The sequence below is a fragment of the Typopeltis vanoorti genome, chromosome 22 (assembly GCF_054136105.1).
Source record: "Typopeltis vanoorti isolate ZY-2024b chromosome 22, IOZ_Tvanoo_1.0, whole genome shotgun sequence".
NCBI classification, from domain to species: Eukaryota; Metazoa; Arthropoda; class Arachnida; order Uropygi; family Thelyphonidae; genus Typopeltis; species Typopeltis vanoorti.
This window is the reverse complement of record NC_143570.1, coordinates 72,076,563-72,096,439: the sequence shown is the minus strand read 5'-3', so window position 1 is coordinate 72,096,439 and position 19,877 is coordinate 72,076,563. Positions and strand designations below refer to the sequence as shown.

The 19,877-nt window shown below is 36.4% G+C and overlaps 1 protein-coding gene across 3 annotated transcripts in view; it reads left to right on the top strand.

Moving 5' to 3' along the window:
• Nucleotides 1-19,877, top strand: part of viaf (viral IAP-associated factor) — a 155,488-nt gene that overhangs the window by 41,294 nt on the left and 94,317 nt on the right. The window lies entirely within an intron of this gene.

The window sequence follows — 19,877 nt, the reverse complement described above, 5'->3', positions numbered from 1 at the left end:
GGATTTGCGAATTTCTCCCCAAGAGACAACAATAACTAGCATTTAAGACAAAAATAATCAGATTCTAATGGTATATCAATTTAATTCTGTAAATAAATTAACTGATAGAAAAAAGCTACTGTACTGTAATATAAAACATAAAAAAAAATAATAATATGTTACAGAAGTTTATTTTAATAAAAAAATTAATTTGCATGTACCTGTATTGTTGAAGATTCTGATTTAATAAAATTGCATAATTCAGTACGTAACTTAATTTACATAAAAAAAATCACTTTCTTGTACACAACACAAAAAAGTATCACAAAATAGCACAGAAAAAGTTTTTTTTTATTTTATTTCTTTGTAAAAAAGTCCCTGATTTTCTTTTGCTTCTTTGAAGCTAAACTTTTTTCGAATGCTTCTTCTCAACAAAATTTTGTGCAATGGCTTATCATTCTGCTTAGTCCATTCTATACACATATTAAAACTGTCAGCTGCCTCTTCATGTTTTACTTTTTTTTCTTTGAGTTCATCATCATCATCTTCTAATTCATTCTGTAGCGTCATATTTATAATTTCATCATCTGATTTGATTTAGAATTCACTTTCAGTTCTATCTGTAATCCATTCTGCAACATCTGTTTGTGAAATTTCAACATCTGGATTTATATTTTTAACTAAATTATTCACGTTGTGAATTTCCTCTTTTTGTGTATATTTGTGATTCATGCCAAAAATACAGTACGTACTGTATTTTACAGTATAAAAAAGCAAACGTGAATACGTAATAAATCAAAATAGTCCTCCAGTATAACCGTACAATCGACAGTATGAAAAAAATACTGTACCGTAATAATAACAAAACAAATAATAATAGTTAAAATAATAATACATAATAAATAAAACTTTTCTTTCAAACCACAGTTTGGATTACTGGAGGGTTCGGACTAAAGAGGTTCAGATTAGCGAGATACCACTGTATCAAAGTTCTGAGAAGAGTTTGGCAATAGAGAAAAAAAGAAATTGTTACTCTAAAGGGAAAGGATAATAAAATAATCAGAGGTAGAAATTAAATAATAAAGAGAATTAAAGAATATTATAAACATTACAGTGATAAAGAAAGGAATTTAGAGACAATGAACTTCAAGAGGAGTTGTCAATTGGATGTGCTAAAAGTTAAGGGAGAAATTGCTGAGGCAGCTTTGAAAACAATGAAGCAGGCAAGATCTGAAGGAGAAATAGGATTCAAGTGCAATTGTTGAAATTTGGATGGAAGATAGTGGCTGATTATTTGGTGAGACTTCACACTTTGTTTAAAACTGAGAAAAATCTCAGAAGCATGGAGTGCATTAATAATTATTATTTCCAAAAAAGGTGAAAAGGAGAATATTAAAAATTCTAGTCCCATTAGTTTATTATCATCAGTATACAAAATATTTACAAAAGTAATAAATAACAGAATGATGCAAGAACTTCATTCTGTTAAACTCTGTTAAATTCATGTAGAGCTAAACTCTACATGCTTCTCTGATATACAATCAGAGAAGCATGTAGAGTTTAGACATAAAAAAGGCAAACAGATATAATAAATCTCTCTCGTTTTAGATTTTGTAGACTTTAAAAAAAATGCATTTGACTTCAAAACCTCTGCTATCCTAGAATCACTGTTGACAGTATAGAAGAAACATACATAGAAATCTTGAATATATGTGTATATGTAGTCATGCCATTTCTGTTATTATGCATAAGAAAAGTGAAAAATTTCCATTGGACAAATTAAAAATAATGGGAAAACTTTTGACTCATCTGTGTTTTGCTGATGATATAGATCTCTTGTTAGAAGGTACAGAAGACCTAGAAATAAAATTAAGGGAATTAACTCGTGTTGAGTCAAATTGGTTTGAAGATAAAATTTAAATAAAACAAAAGTAATGTTGAATGGCAATTTAACACCAAAACAAGAATTATACTGGAAGAAGTGGAGGACGTAGATTCACATGTTTATCTGGGAATATGTTTTATAGTGGAAAGGATGGAGGAGGTATTCATAGTGAGTGAACAGGAGGTATATGAGGAATTGGGTAAACTCGAGGATAATAAATAACACTAGATAAGATTAAAGAAGAAGGTGGAGGCATTTCAATAAATGGCATGAGAATAAACTACCTCTGCTTTGCAGATGACATCATCCTGATTGAAGAAGATGCAGCAAGGCTGGAACAGACATTGCAAACACTATACACAGAAGGAAAAAGATATGGACTAAATGTCAACTTCGAAAAAACTAAAACAATGATATTCGGACAACAGGAGTTGCTGAACACGGTTACGATAGACAGATTTCAACTGGAAAATGTGGAACACTTCACATATCTCGGATGCCACATGATGCATGACTTGAACCCCAAAAAAGAGATAAAAATTAGAATAGCCAGAGCAACAACTATTTTAAAAGCCATGGACAAAATGTGGAAGAGCCGAGCTATAAAGATGCAAACTAAACTGCGCATTGTAGAAACCTGTATCTTCAGCAGCATGCTCTATGGATGCGAGGCCTGGATACTTCTGAGAGAATCTGAGAGGAGGATATTGGCATTTGAGAGGAAGTGCTATAGAAAGATGTTGAGAATAAGCTCGATACAGAAAGTGAACAATGAGGGAAATCTACAGACGAGTACAACCAAAAGAAAACCTGATCTAGAAAATAATCAAAAGGAAACTACATATATTTGGCCATATATGTAGAATGAATGATGAGAGAAAACTAAAAACGTTGCCGTTTGGAATAATTGAAGGAAAGAACAAAAGAGGAAGACCAAACAGAGAATGGGCAATGACATCGTCAAATGGTGCGGAAACTCTATACACAAACTGAGTCATCTTGCACAAAATAGAATGCAATGGAAGAATCATATCAAGATGGCAGCAGACACTTACGGGCATTGGACCTATGGTTGTTGATGATGATGAGGACTTGATAATATATCACCACGTATTTTGAAGAAATGTTCCAGAGAGTTAACATCTTTGATATAACCTTTTTAACATGAGTCTTGCATTAGGCCGAATTCTAAAGAATTGGAAAGAGGGTAAAGTTACTTTGCTTCATAAATGAGGTGATAAGACTAAAGCATCAAATTATAAACCAATCTCTGTGTCTGGAGTTGTTAAAGTATTGGAGAAGTTATAACAAAAGCATTCTCTTTGCTGGTCAGCATGGGTTTACTAACGAAAGATTGTTTTAAATAATAATAAATGTGTTTTATTATTATAAGATTAATTATTATATATATTTAGATCATATTCTAAATATATATATGTGTGTGTGTGTGTGTGTGTGTGTGTGTGTGTGTGTGTAGAATAATTATTTATTATTATAAGATTGTGTTTTAGTAATCTTATTATCTTAATAACAAGGTGACCAGTGCATTGGATAAAGGTGATGCATAAGCATTGGTATATTTAGATTTTACTAAGGCCTTTGATAGATTGCCACATGATAGCATGAAGTTATAGTAGGTTCATTCGATAAGAGATTGGCTGCCTGATATGTATCAGGAAATTGCATATGGAGGAGCGATATCCCAGAAAAGGAACTAGTGGTGTACACCAAGGATCTGTTTTTGTGCCATTGCTGTTCAATTTGTATGTTAATGATAATGTGAGGGAGTCTGAATGGTGATATTCAGTTTTTCATCATCATCAATATCATTTGGTGATATTCAGATGATGCAAAGTTGGGGAGGGGGACAATCAGAAATGAAGTCAATGTGGTTTTGCAAGAGGACTTGAATGTACTAACTAAATGGGCAAGTGACTAGGGTTGCCAGTTCATTTAAACTTTGGGAAGCAAAGATGGAATGCAGAGCATATAATTGGTGGCAGTATCTTGGAGGAAGTGGTGGAGATGAGGGATCTTGAAGTAAGTGTGGATGAGAACCTAAAATTTTGGGGACACTTTGCTAGAATTGTGAAGACAGGACAATGGATTATGTCAATGATGCAGAGGACACTAATGTGTAGAAGTCAGGATGCTATGGTTCCGCTATATCAGACTTTGATTAGGCCACATAAGGACTGTTGTGCGCAAATTTGGTCACCTGGTTTTCGAAAGGATGAGGTGATGCTGAAAAAGGTCCAGAGACGATTGACTAAGATGGTTTCTGGTCTCTGGAATGTTGAGTATGAAGACAGAAAGTTATTAAGTTGTTACCAGATTAATGTCGACAATGTTTTACATAGAATGGGGAAGAACAGAGGGAAAACAAGAGGTCATTCGTGGATGCTGTATAAGGAAGGGGAGGGGAGGGGGGGTGAGAAGCAGATTTTTTTTGCACGGAGAGTGGTGGTTAATTGGAATACATTGTCTGAGAGTGTTGTGAATGTGGAGAGTGAATATATTTAAGGCACGGTATCATAAACTGTGTGTATCATAGTGGGACCTCCCATGATGAGTCACTTGATGGGATTTTCCCATTAGTTTGAAGAGGAAAGCTTTCAGTCAGTGTGCCTTACCTGTAGTTTCATATGGAAGTGAAACCTGGAATTTAACTCACGGTATGGTTCACAGATTGAAAGTTACCCACAGAAGAATGGAAAGGAATATGCTCAGTGTGACACTTAAACACAAGATGCCCTCCTGTTATATTATACGTTCACTCTCGTTGACTGCCATTTGTAATAATTTAGACTGTGCCAGTTATTATACTACATACTTCCTCTACCCTGCTTTATCTTTCTTTTCTCTTTACTATATTATCGTGAATGGGTTGGCTGCCTTAACTATTGGCTATGGACTGGTGCCATCTGTCTATTCCTACTATATCTTATTTCTCATGCTAATTGATATTTATTTGTTTTTAACAAATATATTTGTTAAAACATTTGTTAGTAACAAATTTATTTGTTTTACGACTGGACTGCGACAATTAGACTGTATTGAGTACGAGATTATAAGATGATAAATCAAAGACAAAGCAAATATCATTTATGTGTCCCTGCTTATATTATTCTTACTTTAAACTAGTCGTGGCTTAAATAAAATTAATATAAACTTTTATCTTATGCAGATTCACATTTTTTAGGATAGTGCTTTGACAGATTCAGTCCAGTGTGTTGTTTACAAACCATTTAATTAAATCTAAAGGAATATTTGCAGAATGATACAATATGTACACAAAGTCATTATAGTTTTCTTGCTACTCTCAATTCTTTCTACTTTAGTTCTGAGCTAATTCACAAGCATAACATAACTTGAATATAAGCCATACCTTGATCAGGCCTACTTAATTCACCATTAATATACAATATCTTACAAACGTAGACACCTGAAATACAATCTTGTTCAGTATTACAACTACTTACAATTCTTGATCAGCAGACAGTCTTTCACATTAATCTTTTGTTCACACATAAGTCTTCTTCTTGTCTTTCTTTCTGCTTGCTGACTCATTCCTGTTTTCCTGCTAAATTTCTTCCTTGTCTGAGTTGTCAACTATGCCCTGCCTTATAGGATCCTTAACATGGTAGCGACGTACAGCTCCTTCCTTTCAAGACGATTGACATGAAAAAAAATTCTTAGACAAACAATGCTTCTCTTTCAACTTCTGACAGCAAACTTCGCATGATGGGGGACTCAAGCAAGAGAAAGCCTAAGAAAATCCCAAGACAAAATTTCTTCCCAGTGAATTATATAGGCCCGGACCTCGAAAATGGTCATATATTGACCTTCGGATATGCTGATGCCATTCTTCGTGCATGTTTGGAATTTTCTATCCATGGCAGTTGTCATGTATTGGCCTTTGGACATGATGACATCATCTTTCGCGCATCTATGGAAATTTCAATCTATAGCAATTCTCAGAATTCTTCACTAATCTTAGCATTATACTTACTGATTTAACATTACTTAATAACCTTACATGATAATGTCATGTGCCATATTATTTTAACAAAGGTTCATACAATATGATTACAGAAAAGATTATTTCAATCAAAAAATTAAGATTATTCTAAGTACATACTTCTAAAAAAAATTGTAAAAATGAACACAATAAGTTACGAAGTCATATATCATCAGAGATTTTACACTCCCATTAGATAAGATCAATAATAGATATACAGGACATCAGTTACATTATGCATTCGAAATGGACTTGGACACATTGCAAGATATAACAGTTCAAGATGATCTAAATTTTAACAGAATGGAAACTTCTGAATGTTAGTAGACAAAGGAGAAGACTAAAAAAGAGATGGCAAGATGAAATTGTTAGGATTGATAATAAATTTAGTTTAATCCTTTATCCAACTGTGAGCAAACAAAGTTTGCGCCTGAAAGTATTTTCAGGACTGGGATAAGGTGGTATAACACCGGGCAACTCGTTGCAAAGGTGGAGCAAGCTAACATCACTCCTATCTCAGTATCTCCCATAATGCAAAACACATCTCCTTGCGGATATGTATAATGTTATGTATTAAGGGAAGGGCCACTACCCAGACTAGTTTCAACCTTTATTGAGGTCTCTTCAGTGGGAGCCAGGCCCAAGTGGAGATACCGGGCAGAAGCATTAGCAAGGTCATCTCTACCTATAGGAGTTGCCAAATGGTGTGCCACCTTTTTATTAAATTACTCTGGATTTAGAGAAAGATGTTGAAAGTTTATTTTTCACTTGGTTAGACTATAATAAATTTAGTTTAACCAAGTGAAAAATAAACTTTACCCCAAGTGTGAGCAAACAAAGTTTGCACCTGAAAGTATCTTCAGGACTGGGGTAAAATGGTACAATACTGGGCAACTCGTTGCCTTGTTAGAATTGATGGAATACAATGGATGAGAAAAGTTGAAGATATAATGGAATAGAGAAAACTGGGGGAGTCCTTTGTCCAGCAGTGGACTGATCAAGTTGAAAAAGAAGATTGTTACTTCCAAACTTCATTGAATCTGAAGGCTCATTACAGGAGGTCAAATACTTGTAGACCACAACAGCTATCATACTTTGCTACAAATTAAAGATGCCAAGAATTTATATTTTAAGTTTAATCCTTTATCGAAGTGTAAGTAAACAAAGTTTGTGCCTTGAAATATTTTCAACACTGCTGAAAATATTTCTGTTCTGCAAATACTTCAGGCACAAACTTTGTTTGCTTGCACTTGGATAAGGGATTAAACCAAGAATATAATTCTCTCAATCTATCTTCATGCTCAATATTCTAGAGCCCTGAGACAGTCAGTTATTTGCCTCTGTATTCTCTTCAATGTTTCCTTATCACCAATAAAGTCAGGTGACCAGATCTGTGTACAGAAATCCAAATGAGGTCTAATCACCACCTTATCTTAAATGTCAGTATTTTTACATTGTAACAGCATGTATGCAGCATTATATATCTGTTCATATTGCAATAATATAGATTACTGCAGTAGGAGTAGAAATTGGCAAAACAGGTGAAAAAAAAATCCTAGTATGTGTTTTAGATATGTAGCAAGTAGAAGGAAGAATGATCATGGTAAGATGATGTTAATGGATGAAAATGGTAGAATGGTAACTGCTGCTGAAGACATTATTGAGATATTCAGTGATCAATTTATAAGGGTGTTTCATCCTGATCAGGGTGGAATCGTGAGGAACTAAGTGTAGAGGACATAGGATAGGATGGTTTAATTGTGAGTGAGCAGGTGGTATTTGAGGAAATAAATAACCTTGATGTCAATATTAGGCAATAGGATTTGATGACAGATCACCACACATCTTAAGGGAATTTTCTAGGGAATTGGCAGTAACATTGGCATTCTTGTTGAATATAAAATTGTTCCACTGCATAAAGGTGGTGGTAAGGCTGTTGCCTCAAATTATAGGCCAATCTGTATATCTGGAGTTATGGTGAAGGTACTAAAGAGATTGGTGAGAAGTAGAATACAGAATTGGGTTGAAAACAGATGCATTCTTTGTGGTTATCAGCATGTGGGTTTGTTAAGGGGGAGATCATGTTTTACTAATTTACTTATGTACTATAACAAGGTGACAAATATCTTGGACAGGGAAAATGCATATACAGTGGTGTACTTAGATTTTGCAAAAGCTTTTGAGAGACTGCCACATAACAAGCTGTTACAAAATTGAAACAGATAGGATTGGATAACAGACTTCCAAGTTGGATCAGTGACTGGCTGTTAGGTATCAGAAAGTTGTATATGTATACGGGTGTAGTAATAGGACAGTCACTAGTGGTGTACCACAGGGATCAGTTTTAGGACCATTGTTGTTCTGTTTCTATATTTATGATATTGGGATGACTTTAACTACTGATATGGAGCTGTTTGCAGACGATGCAAAATTGGGAAGAGCACAGAGTCGAGCAAATGTTATGGCCTTGCAGGAGGACTTGAATAGATTGCATGAATGGGAAGGTAAGTGGAACTGTCAGTTCAATGTTGCAAAGTATAAAGTTTTGAAATTTGGTAAGCAATGATGGGAGGTAGAGGAAATGAGAGATCTGGGAGTGGTGGTGGTGGACAAGGACCTGAAATTCAGGGGCCATATTGCACAAGTTGTGAAGACATCACATCGGATAATGGCAATGATGCAGAGGACCCTGACATGCAGAAATAAAAAGATTATGATGCCATTGTATAAGACCTTGATCATGCCTCATATTTATTATTATTGTGCACAGATCTGGTTGCCGGGCTTTCTTGGTGACAAGGATATGTTGGAAAGGGTCCAGAGAAGATTCACAAAGGTTGTCAATGGTCTTTGGAATTTGGAGTACAAGGACAGATTAAGAAATTGTAAATTGCAAAGTCTCATGAATAAGAGGAAGAGGGCGGGGGGAGGATATTATTATTTGTGACACCTCCAAGGAGTCCAAAGACTCATCGAGGAAGGATACCTACTGTACAACTCTTCGTTTCCGAAACTCTACTACCAATCATCTACATCAACGCCATCTGCTGCCCACCACCATCACAACTAGTTTTTTTTTTGTCTGTAAAATGCATGTGTTCTGAAGGGTGGGATGAAAAACCTGAGTTTCCGGGAGGAAAAAACCCTGATACTCCCGTATGAGATCAGCTAACTCACCTTCAATTGAAAAAGTCCAAATAAAGATTCCTCCCGTCATGACGAGAATCATAAACTAGTTAGGGATTGCTATCAGTTGACATAGAAGAGATTTTTCATAGAATGAGAGGGGGGGAGTAGAATAAGAGGCCATCACTGAAAACTGTATAAAGAAGATGAGAGCAGAAGAGTGCGGAGAACGTTCTTTGCTTGAAGAGTGGTTGGTGAGTGGAATGTTGCCTGAGTGTCTTGTGAATGTAGACACATTGAATCATTTTAAGGCATGGTTGAATGAGCATTGTGTGTAATAGTGTGTACCTCCCATGATGAGTCCTGACTCCATGGAGGCTGGATGTTAGTAATAATAATAGTACCAATTTTATGGGTGACCTTACAACTTCCATGATGTGTCCCTTGAACTTTAGTTCCTTGTCCACCGATACTAAAAAATAACATATAAAGAAAGCTGTAAAAGAAAGCATTGTTACATTGTTCTAATCTGAATAGATCTGATGGGTATGTCTATCTCCCATTGTGGGAAGTAGTGCTACTTTGTACTTCTTATCCATGTGGGCTGTTTTTTAAATTACACATCATTAGGACTTCAGTTATAACTAGCCTTTGCAGCTCTATTAAGACTCTTTATCTGCATTGTTGAACCTTGTATCAGTGTATGCTTGACTTGCACTTTTTTTGTGTGCAAAGCTATATACAATATAGACAAAAAATGAATGAAATTTTTTTCACCTAAATAATCCAGCTTTATTTTTGATTCATCAGTATTTTATGCTGCTCTCTGTGGTATCAGGGTGGTCTGAAAAATTCTCGGCCTCGACCATAGATGGCAGCACTATTGGCAAGGTGTTTTTTTTTCCTAAGTTGGTACATATGTCATAAGCATCCATGTGAAATTGCAAGTAGTTTGTTTTATACAGCTGTCTGAAGCAAAAGTTTAGCCTGTATCCCTTGAAATGGATAAAATTGAGTATGTGCGGTTATAAAATTCTTGGTAAAAGAAGGTTTAGCGGCAAAAGAAATTCATTCGAAGTTCATAAAAGTTTATGGGCATTCTTCTCCTTCATTTTCAAAAATTAAGAAATGGGCTGCCAAGTTTAAATGTATAAATGTGTTTAAAAGCCTTGAAGATGATCCACGTGAAGGACATTCAAAAATTATAACAACACCAGAAATCATTGATCAAGTGCATGATATGTATTGGATGACTGGCGAGTCAAAGTGCATGAAATTGCTGACTATAGGCATTTCAAAAGAATGTGTAGGATATATTTTGCATGAAGAATTGCATATGAAAAAGCTTTGCGCAAGATGGGTGTCACGCTTGCTCACAGCAGATCAAAAACACACTCGCATGAAAATCTCTGAACAGTGTTTGAAGTGTTTTAACAAGAATAAAACTGATTTTGTGTGTTGATTTATTACTATAGATGAGACTTGCATTCACCATTACACACCAGAATCCAAACAGTAGTCAAAACAGTGGACAGAAGCTGGTTGTTCAGCATCAAAGAAGACAAAGTCGGTTCCATCAGCAGGAAAGGTTATGGCATCGGTGTTTTGGGATGTGAAAGGCATTTTGTTTATAAATTATCTTGAACGGTTTGCAGAAGAAAAAATCATCTTTCATCAGGACAGTGCACCTGCCCACAAAGGTGTTTTGGCAATGGGAAAATTAAGGGATCTGCACTATGAATTGTTGGAACATCTGCCCTTTTCCCCAGATTTGGCTCCCTCTGACTTCTGTCTCTTCCCAAAACTAAAACTCTTCCTCGCTGGTCAGCGTTTTTCTTCGAATTAAGAGGTGATTGCAGCTGTAGAGGGGTATTTTGCAGATCTTACTGAGAACCACTACAGGGATGGGATAATGACACTGGAGCATCGCTGGAATAAATGTATTAGTCTTAAGGGAGATTATGTTGAAAAATAAAAATAATTTTGAAATTATAAATTCGGTTTTTCATTGTTTGGCCGAGAAATTTTAAGACAACCCTCTTAAGTTTTATTCTCAAACATGATATGTATCCTTTTTCTTAATTTCCTCAAATTAGTTAACTTCACTCACATTGTTTTCCATATATATATATATATATATATATATATATATATATAATTGCTTACATTCGACTTTCATAGAGTAGAATCATCATCATATGTCGTTTCTGTCCAGAAGGTTGACTACTATGATGTGACTCATGGTTGACTACGAGCATAATGATAATGCAGTGAGGACCCTATCTCTTCCACATTGTTGTAGGTATTCATGGCTGTAATTCGTGTGTGTTCACTTATTTTGCCAGTTTGCCTGTTCTGAGGGATGAAATATCAGAGTTTTTTTTGTGAAAAATCTCTGTATGAGACCGGCTAACTCACCTTTAGTCTAAAGAGACCAGATAAAGGTGCTTCACATTATGGATGGGAATTGAACCCAGGTCTTTCCAACTAAAGGGCTTCGTCTATACTTACTGAGCTAAGCTATGGAGGCTCAATAGAGTAGAATACTTGCATTTAGAGAATAGAATATCATTTTATAATAATGTTTTACCCTTTTATTATAAAATAATAATATGATGTATACTGTAGATGACGGGTTGGCACACTGCAGCTGGCAGACCTAATCCAGCGTGATGCCTTATTTCACAGGCCATATGGCTTGTGAAATAAGGATGGCTCTTAATTTTGTGACAAAATCGTTAAATCGCTATTTCATAATAAATAGAGGAGTGTTAATGTGTGACAAAGCCATATCCATTTGTTGTCTCTTGTCTCTGGCTGCTTTCATGCGAAGTGTAGTTGCAGTGATTCCATGTTGTATTCTTGTTGTTGCACACTACGAATGATGCCACTTGCACTCACAGTGCTAACTTGCTTGTTTGAATATCACATGTTTCTCATGCATCATGAATCCATGAATATTGGTATACATTTGTTTATATTCAAATTTGATTGCATGTAAAATATATTTTCTAAGTATTGAAAAATAAAATCTTGTTATTACAGATTAAAGTTGTCTGATGAGCATTTGTAAATGATTTTGATGATTCTCAAAACTAACTTGAACCCCATTTAAGTGTAATTATGTCTCATAAAAAAAAAAAATCCATACTTGCCATCCCAAACATCTGTTTGTACATAATCATTCTATTAAATATTTTATATTTTGTTTGAAAAATGTTTTATTATCTTGCATATCATAAGTACATGATGTCATTGATTTTGCTTCTTGTCTTGCAAAACATAAGGTATTTACCATGGCATATATTCCAGATGTGCTAGGTGTGTGTGTGGTGCACACTCACATAATAACAACATCACTGATCCCTTGCTAAATTCCTCGTATGCTAATGCTTCACAAATAGGACACTTTTCGACATGTAAACAATGCATTGCATTTGCGTTCATAGCTTAGGTGTGCAGTCATAAGCACGTACACCTATAAGCCTTTTAAATAAACATGTAGATGGCACAGCGAATAAAATTCCTAGCATTTCAATGTTTTAAACCACCCAGAAGGTAAGGCAGGATGTGTGCTGAGACAATAGCTCCCAAAAATCACTGGCTTTAATTGGTTATTTTGTCAGTCAATTCAGTTAAATGGTGTAATTTTTCATGAGTTGCTGTTTTTCTTTTCTGAGTTTCATCTCTTTTGTGCAGTGTGAAGTGCGAACTGACATGTTTAGGATACCAATATGATGTAATTTTCTATAAATAATTTACAGTGTTCTCCCCAGAAATTTTTACCAGCCAGGTGGAATGAAGCATTAGCCAGGCATACAAAAATTTTGAATGAATTAAGAAAGACCCTTTTTCATAACAAATTAAAATAGTAATTTTATTAGAAATTACTTCAAACAAGGATAATATTTTATATAGTAATTATAACAAGACTAATTTTTCTTATTTTCTCATTAAGTAATGAAAAACCTTGTAATGCTCACAACTTAAAATTCTATACATTAATTCTTCTCTTCTTCTTAGAAGCCCGGTTGTCAGCAGCATTTTTGTAATTAAAATCTGTTGGATCTAGTCCCCCAGTGAAATTGGCATTAGATTATTTAGAGTGTTCTGACTGATGCGATTCCTCATGCAGGTTTTTATCCTTTTTAATGCAGAGAAACCCCCTTTCACATTGTTGTGCTCACAGGTATGGCCAGTCCAACAGCAGCTAGTTTTGCTAAATTTGGAAAAGACTCTTTGAGCTCTGATGTTGTTGCTAATTTCAGCAGTATTTGTCTTGGATCTAGATTTTTCTATAACTATCCATTAATTGTTTTTGATGCATCTGCCCATTCTAGTTTAGTACTTTCATAGTTTAAAACTGCAGGACTTCCATTTCTAGAATAATAATCAAAAAGAATCTCAAAAGCCTCACGTTGATCATGACTTCCTGCATTGAAAGTCTTGAAAAGCAGGAAATGATTGGCATATCTGGAAATCTTGCTTCTAGGTGTTTAATAACTGTGCCTATGTATTTATCATATATTGTAGTCTTAAACGTAATAACATTAGAATCTGAATATCAATGTGAAGGTCTGACCATTCACCTGAAAGATGATGAAGATTTTGAAAATGACTGCCAGGAGTATCTTTCAATCCATGATGGATAGTTTTCTGGCTTCTAAGACTGGCTCTATTTCAGTTAAGTCAAGGTCATGTCTAGATTGTCTAGATCATGGCAAAGGCAAGATGACTTAACTGTCATTTAAGTTATCTTGCCTTTGCCATGATCTAGACAAGTTAGATAAATGCGGTAACTCATCTGAAAGCATCATTAGTGAAGCTACGAAATTGTATGTTCTGATAATTTACTTAAACCTTCAGCTGTGATATCATTTCGTTCGGTGGCCTCTCTTTCCAATGCAGCTATAACACTCACCATACATTCTCTTAGAGACTGTATTGCAGAATCATGAGACAGCCATCTAGTGTCACTAGCCATTTTAACTTTAATCTGCAGACTGTTTAGTATATTTTGGATTTGGGTTAAATCAGCCATCCTGACTGAGGAATTTTGGAAGAAGAAAAACAATTGCCTTAAGATATCATTAAACATGACTAAATAAGGCACTTCAGCAGCTGCTTAGGCACTAACAAAAGCCAGTTGGTGGTTTTTACTGTTAATACCCAATAATTATTATTATTATTATTATTATTATTATTATTGTTCCGGGAAACTCCAAGGAGTCGACAGACTCATCGAGGGAGGCCCTAACATCATGTCTGGAACAACTATTCAACATTTACACAGTATCTATCATATCTTGCCTTGAACTCATTCACGGTCGTAGCACCCACAACAAACTCTGGAAGCTTATTCCACTCATTCACCACTCTCCAAGTAAAAACCTACCTCTAACACCCTTGTCAACCACGCTCTTGCCCAGCTTCCATGCATGGCCCCTAGTCCTCCCACCACCAGTCATATTTTCAAAAATATCTTCTGGATCAATCTTATAAAAACCCTTCAGTAATTTGAATGTCTCAATCATATCACCCCTCCTTCGCCTATCGTCCAATTTCTGCAACGCACAAATCCTCAACCTATTCTCATAAGGTTCATTCCACAGACCTGCTATCATCTTGGTCACTCGTCTCTGGACCCTCTCCACTTCCTCCCCATCACGAAGAAACCCTGGTGCCCATAGCTGGGCACAGAAGTCCAGATGGGGTCTTATCAAGGCTCGATACAAGGAACAACAACTTGCTTCTCTCTGCATGTTAAAGTATTTTTCATAAGCCAAGTGATTTGGTGAGCTTTTTTAGTTACTTTTGCAATGTGCCCCCTAAACTTCAACTCCCTATCCACCAGCACTCCCAAATCCCTGGCCTCTTCAATCTCCTGGAGTACGGTTCCACCTATGCGATATACTGCTGCGATTCTTTTCACCCCAAAGTGCATAACCTTACACTTTGCCACATTAAACTGACATCCATTTTTCCTAGCCCAGTCCTCCAAACTATCCAAATCATCCTGTAAAATTTTGACATCCTGTGCACTCACAATTGCTCTACCCAACTTTGCATCATCAGCAAACAAGTGAACACTTCCTCTCAAATCCTTTCTAATATCATTGATGAACAAATTGAAAAGCAGTGGTCCAAGAACAGAGCCCTGCGGCACTCCACTAGTCACAAGACGTCTTTTTGACTCCACTCCTGAATAAACCACTCTCTGGTATCTCTCCTTCAACCACCCTCCTATCCATCTTACCAACCCTATATCTATCCCCATCTGCTCCAGTTTACTGATTAGGGTTCCATGTGGTATCCTGTCAAAGGCCTTGGCAAGGTCCAGTAGTATCACTGTAAACCCATTACCCCTATCCAGTTCAGCTGTCACTGTGTTATAAAACGTGAGCAAGTTACTGAGGCATGATCTACCCTTCACAAAACCATGTTGTCCCCATACATATAAGCAGTGTTTAGATGCACGTTTTACATTTGAAAGAGACTCTGCAGAAATCGACAATTCTGTTGTTGGTTTGGTGTCTTCACTACTATGCTTATCGGTTTCATCTTTCTTAAAATAACTTAAGAGTGTGGTTTTCTGACTTGACTTTTTACTCATTATGGGGTAATTTAATAAATACAAAATATCATTGTTATTAAATTAATCAGAACAAATCACTGAATTGTGCACTGACAGTAATACCTAAGACAGATAACGCGCATTATATTGCAATTTTACTATTTATAAATATTAATTACTAGGAATGGGAATTGGTTTCACTCAAAACTGACGTCATAGTCCTCGAGAGTTTCGAGAATTCTCTGAGATCACAACTATATTTGATGCGCAGGCCTATTTTCTTTTACGAAATAAAATATTCAATACTTGACTCGCAATCTTCGGACAAAAACCATTATTAAGAAAAAAAAATATAGATTTTTAACATCGATTTTTGCCATCGATTCAAATTCGTTCAATTTTCACAATTTATTTCCTTCAAACATCAAAATTATGTCTCTTTCGTAAAAGATCTTCTTTGCAACCAAGACTGTTGTATTTGAGATCTCGATTTTTGTCGTCTTCTGTGTACGGATTGTGTGCCTCAAAGTGAATATCCAAAGCTCTCGAGATTGGCTTGCAATGCAAGAAATTGAGCTGGTGTCATGAGTATCGAGACTCTCCGGTTCGATTTCTCATCATTATTAATTTTAAAAAGTCTTAAATTATTTTTCTATTCTTGCTCATTATTTAGCCATGTCAATTCACAACATTAATTAGCTGGGCGGTTTGCCCATTCAAAAAGATCCTGGGGAGAACGTGGAATTTATAACTTTTTTTTTGCTCATATTTATAATGGGAAACATGTAAACATGATCTATTGAATGTCCTGTTTTCTGCCAGAGCTTTCGAGGATTGTATGATTATAGTTGAAAGGTTGGAACTTGTGTATAAATAAATAAAACGAGCTATTTCAGCCTTTCTGTAATCCAGAAAGATAATAATTTCCCAAGTGATTACTTTTTTTCTCCCTGATTTCTCTGCATATAAATCTTATCAAAATTCATATTAACCATGTTTCACTCTAGTATTTTCCAATGATAATATAATCTCACCATGAAGCTTAAATCCTTTGCTTCTCACATAAACGTGAAGCACAGCTATTGTTCTTTTGACCTTTATGCTTTCCGTATTTAAAATTATATTAATTGATAAATTAAAGTATTCATAGTTATCCTACAATTAATTGCATTTGTCCAATTAAGATGAGTGCTGTGTGCTTTTAAAACTTTCGTACATCAATAAAAATTCAATTATACTGTCAAATTGACGTGAATTTTGGAGCGCGCATTGCAGAAGCCACATGACAGCACACCAAACCTAAATGGGCACATGACACCACTGATATTTACTGGATAGAGGTCGCTTGGTGTCACACTGATTTGATCATTGGCTGTCGAGAGCTCCTGAAAAGATTAGTAGTATTTTGTGTTAACATTGGCAATTTTACTAGAATTTTAAATAGTATTGTTTGCTTTTTGTTTCTTGGTGTGTCTGTGCAATTTTTGTGTGTGTTCTGTTATTTTAAGATAAGATAGCGTACATATGGCACCGATAAAGAAAAAAATGGCGGCCAGGTCGCCATGTTTGTTTAAGAGTTTTGATGTAAACGAATTTGTGCAATGTGCTGTCTGTGAGATGTATGCTTTGCGAAGAGCAGTGAGAGTCTGGTTAGAGGGCGATAGTGGAGTTGATATGTGCAAAAAGTGTAAGGAGAATGAGGATCTCAAGTGCGTTTCAGGTGGCGAGAGTGATATCGTTAACGATAGTCAGAATGTAGAAGTTGATGTACAGACTCAGGGAAACTAGATTTATTAAGAGGGGGGGGAGTAGATATGCAGACTTTAGGGAGGCAGTTGAGTGTATGAATGAGTATATTATGCCCAAGCGAGTACGAAGGACAACAAATCAGAATGGGATAGTTAGTATAAGTCATCAAAGTAGGGATGGGGCAAATGGGCTTCTGCAATTCATGTACACTAATGCCAGGAGTATTAGGAACAAGAAGGAAGAGTTTTTGGCCTTGGTTGGCACTTCCAGGCCACAGGTTGTTGGTATTAGTGAAACATGGCTGACAGAAGATGATAAAGCTAGTGGGATTGAATGCGACGGATATAGCGTGTTCAGGAGTGACAGGGTGAATAAAAAGGGGGGAGGAGTGTTATTGATGATAGCTGATGAGTTGCAGCCAAGGAGTATAGAAGTTGAACTGCAGGATAGAGAAAAGAGCACATTTGAGGCTGTTTGGTGTGAGATAGAATCCAGCAGAACAAAATATACAATTGGGTGCTGCTATAGACCAGGTGATGGAATAGATGGTGGGGATAGTATGCATAGGCAAATAGAAGAAATGAGTGGAAGGAGGGTAATTATTATGGGTGATTTCAATTATGGTAACATTGACTGGAAAGAGGAGAGGGCACATGGGAGGAAGGAATTGGATTTTATGTGGTTATTAAGGGACAACTATCTGTGGCAGCATGTAGTGGAAAATACCAGAGGGCAGAGAGTGCTTGACCTAGTAATTGCAACTGAGAATGTGGCTGTAACGAACATGACCATGTTGCCACCAATTGGTGAGAGTGACCATAAGGTCATGACTTGGGAGGTGGCTAAAGGAGTGGAATTTACAATTAAGACAGGGTACATGTGGAATTACCAGGCTGGTAAGTATGACAAGGTTAGGTGTGTGGTTGGCTCAGTGCCATGGCATGTAAAACTGCAAGGGCTGGATGTTGATAGTGCATGGGAGGTAGTTAAGAAGTGTTTGCAGGAAGCAATGGTTGACTGTATACCAAGAGTCCGAATAATAAATCAATTATGGGTTAAATGGATGAATAACACTATTAAGCTTGAGCTGCAAAAAAAGAAACTTGTGGAGGGAATTTAAGGAGAAAGGTGACCAGCAAGTGCACGAACAGTATAAAGCTCAGGCCAGGATGGTAACAAGGGTGGTAAGAAAAGCAAAAGCGGATTACAAAAGAAAATTGGCCATGCAGGCTAAAGAGAATCCCAAACAGTTTTTTCAATATGTTGCAAGTAAAAGGAAAAATGTTCATGGTAGAATGATCTTAAAAAATGCTGAGGGTAGGGAGGTAACTGAATCAGTCGATATAGTGGAATTACTGAGCGAGCACTTTGCAAGAGTATATCATACAGGTGGTGACATTGCAGGAATGGAAGAACCAACAGTTTATACTGGAATTGTGATGAATGAAGTAGAGGTAACCAGTCTATTACAGAACCTCAATGTCAATACATCTGTGGGATTGGATGGTATACCAGCTTGTGTCATACGTGAAGTGGCTAAAGAATTGTCAGTGCCCTTGACCATTTTGTGTAATTTGAGCCTCGGGTCGGGGTCAGTCCCAAGGGGTTGGAAAGAGGGGAAAATAGTTCCGCTGCATAAAGGTGGTTCCAAGGCTGCTGTTGAAAATTACCGGCCAATCAACATAACAGGAATCATTATCAAGGTCTTGGAGAAAATAGTCAAGAGGAAAATACAAGATTGGATAGAAGAAAATGGGATACTGTATCGGGGACAGTATGGTTTTGTGAAGTTTAGGTCATACCTCAGTAACTTGCTCACATATTATAACACAGTGACGGCTGAACTGGATAAGGGTAATGGGTTTACAGTGATTCTACTGACCTTGCTAAGGCCTTTGACAGAATATCACATGGAATTCTAATCAGTAAATTGCAGCATATGGGGATGGGTATAGGGTTGGTGAGATGGATAGGAGGGTGGTTGACGGAGAGATATCAGAGAGTGGTTTATTCGGGAGTAGAGTCCACAAGACGGCCTGTGACTAGTGGTTTGCCACAAGGATCTGTTCTTGAACCACTGCTGTTTAATTTGTTCATTAATGATATAGGAAAGGATCTGAGAGGAACAGTTCATTTGTTTGCGGATGATGCAAAGTTGGGTAGGGCAATAGTGAATGCAGATGACGTTAAAATTTTGCAAGATGATTTGGATAGATTGGAGGTCTGGGCTAAGTAGAATGGATGTCAATTTAATGTGGCAAAGTGTAAGGTTATACATTTTGGGGTGAAAAGATTAGCAGCAGTTTACTACATTGGTGGAACTGTACTCCAGGAAATTGATGAGGCACGAGATTTAGGAGTGTTGGTGGATAAGGAGTTGAAGTTTAGGGGGCACATTGCAAAAGTAGCCAAATCAGCTCATCAAATCACTTGGTTGAAACTGAAGAATACGTTGACAAGCAGAGACAAGCAGGTTATTGTTCCTCTGTATGGAGCCTTGATAAGACTCCATCTCGAGTACTGTGCCCATATTTGGTCACCTA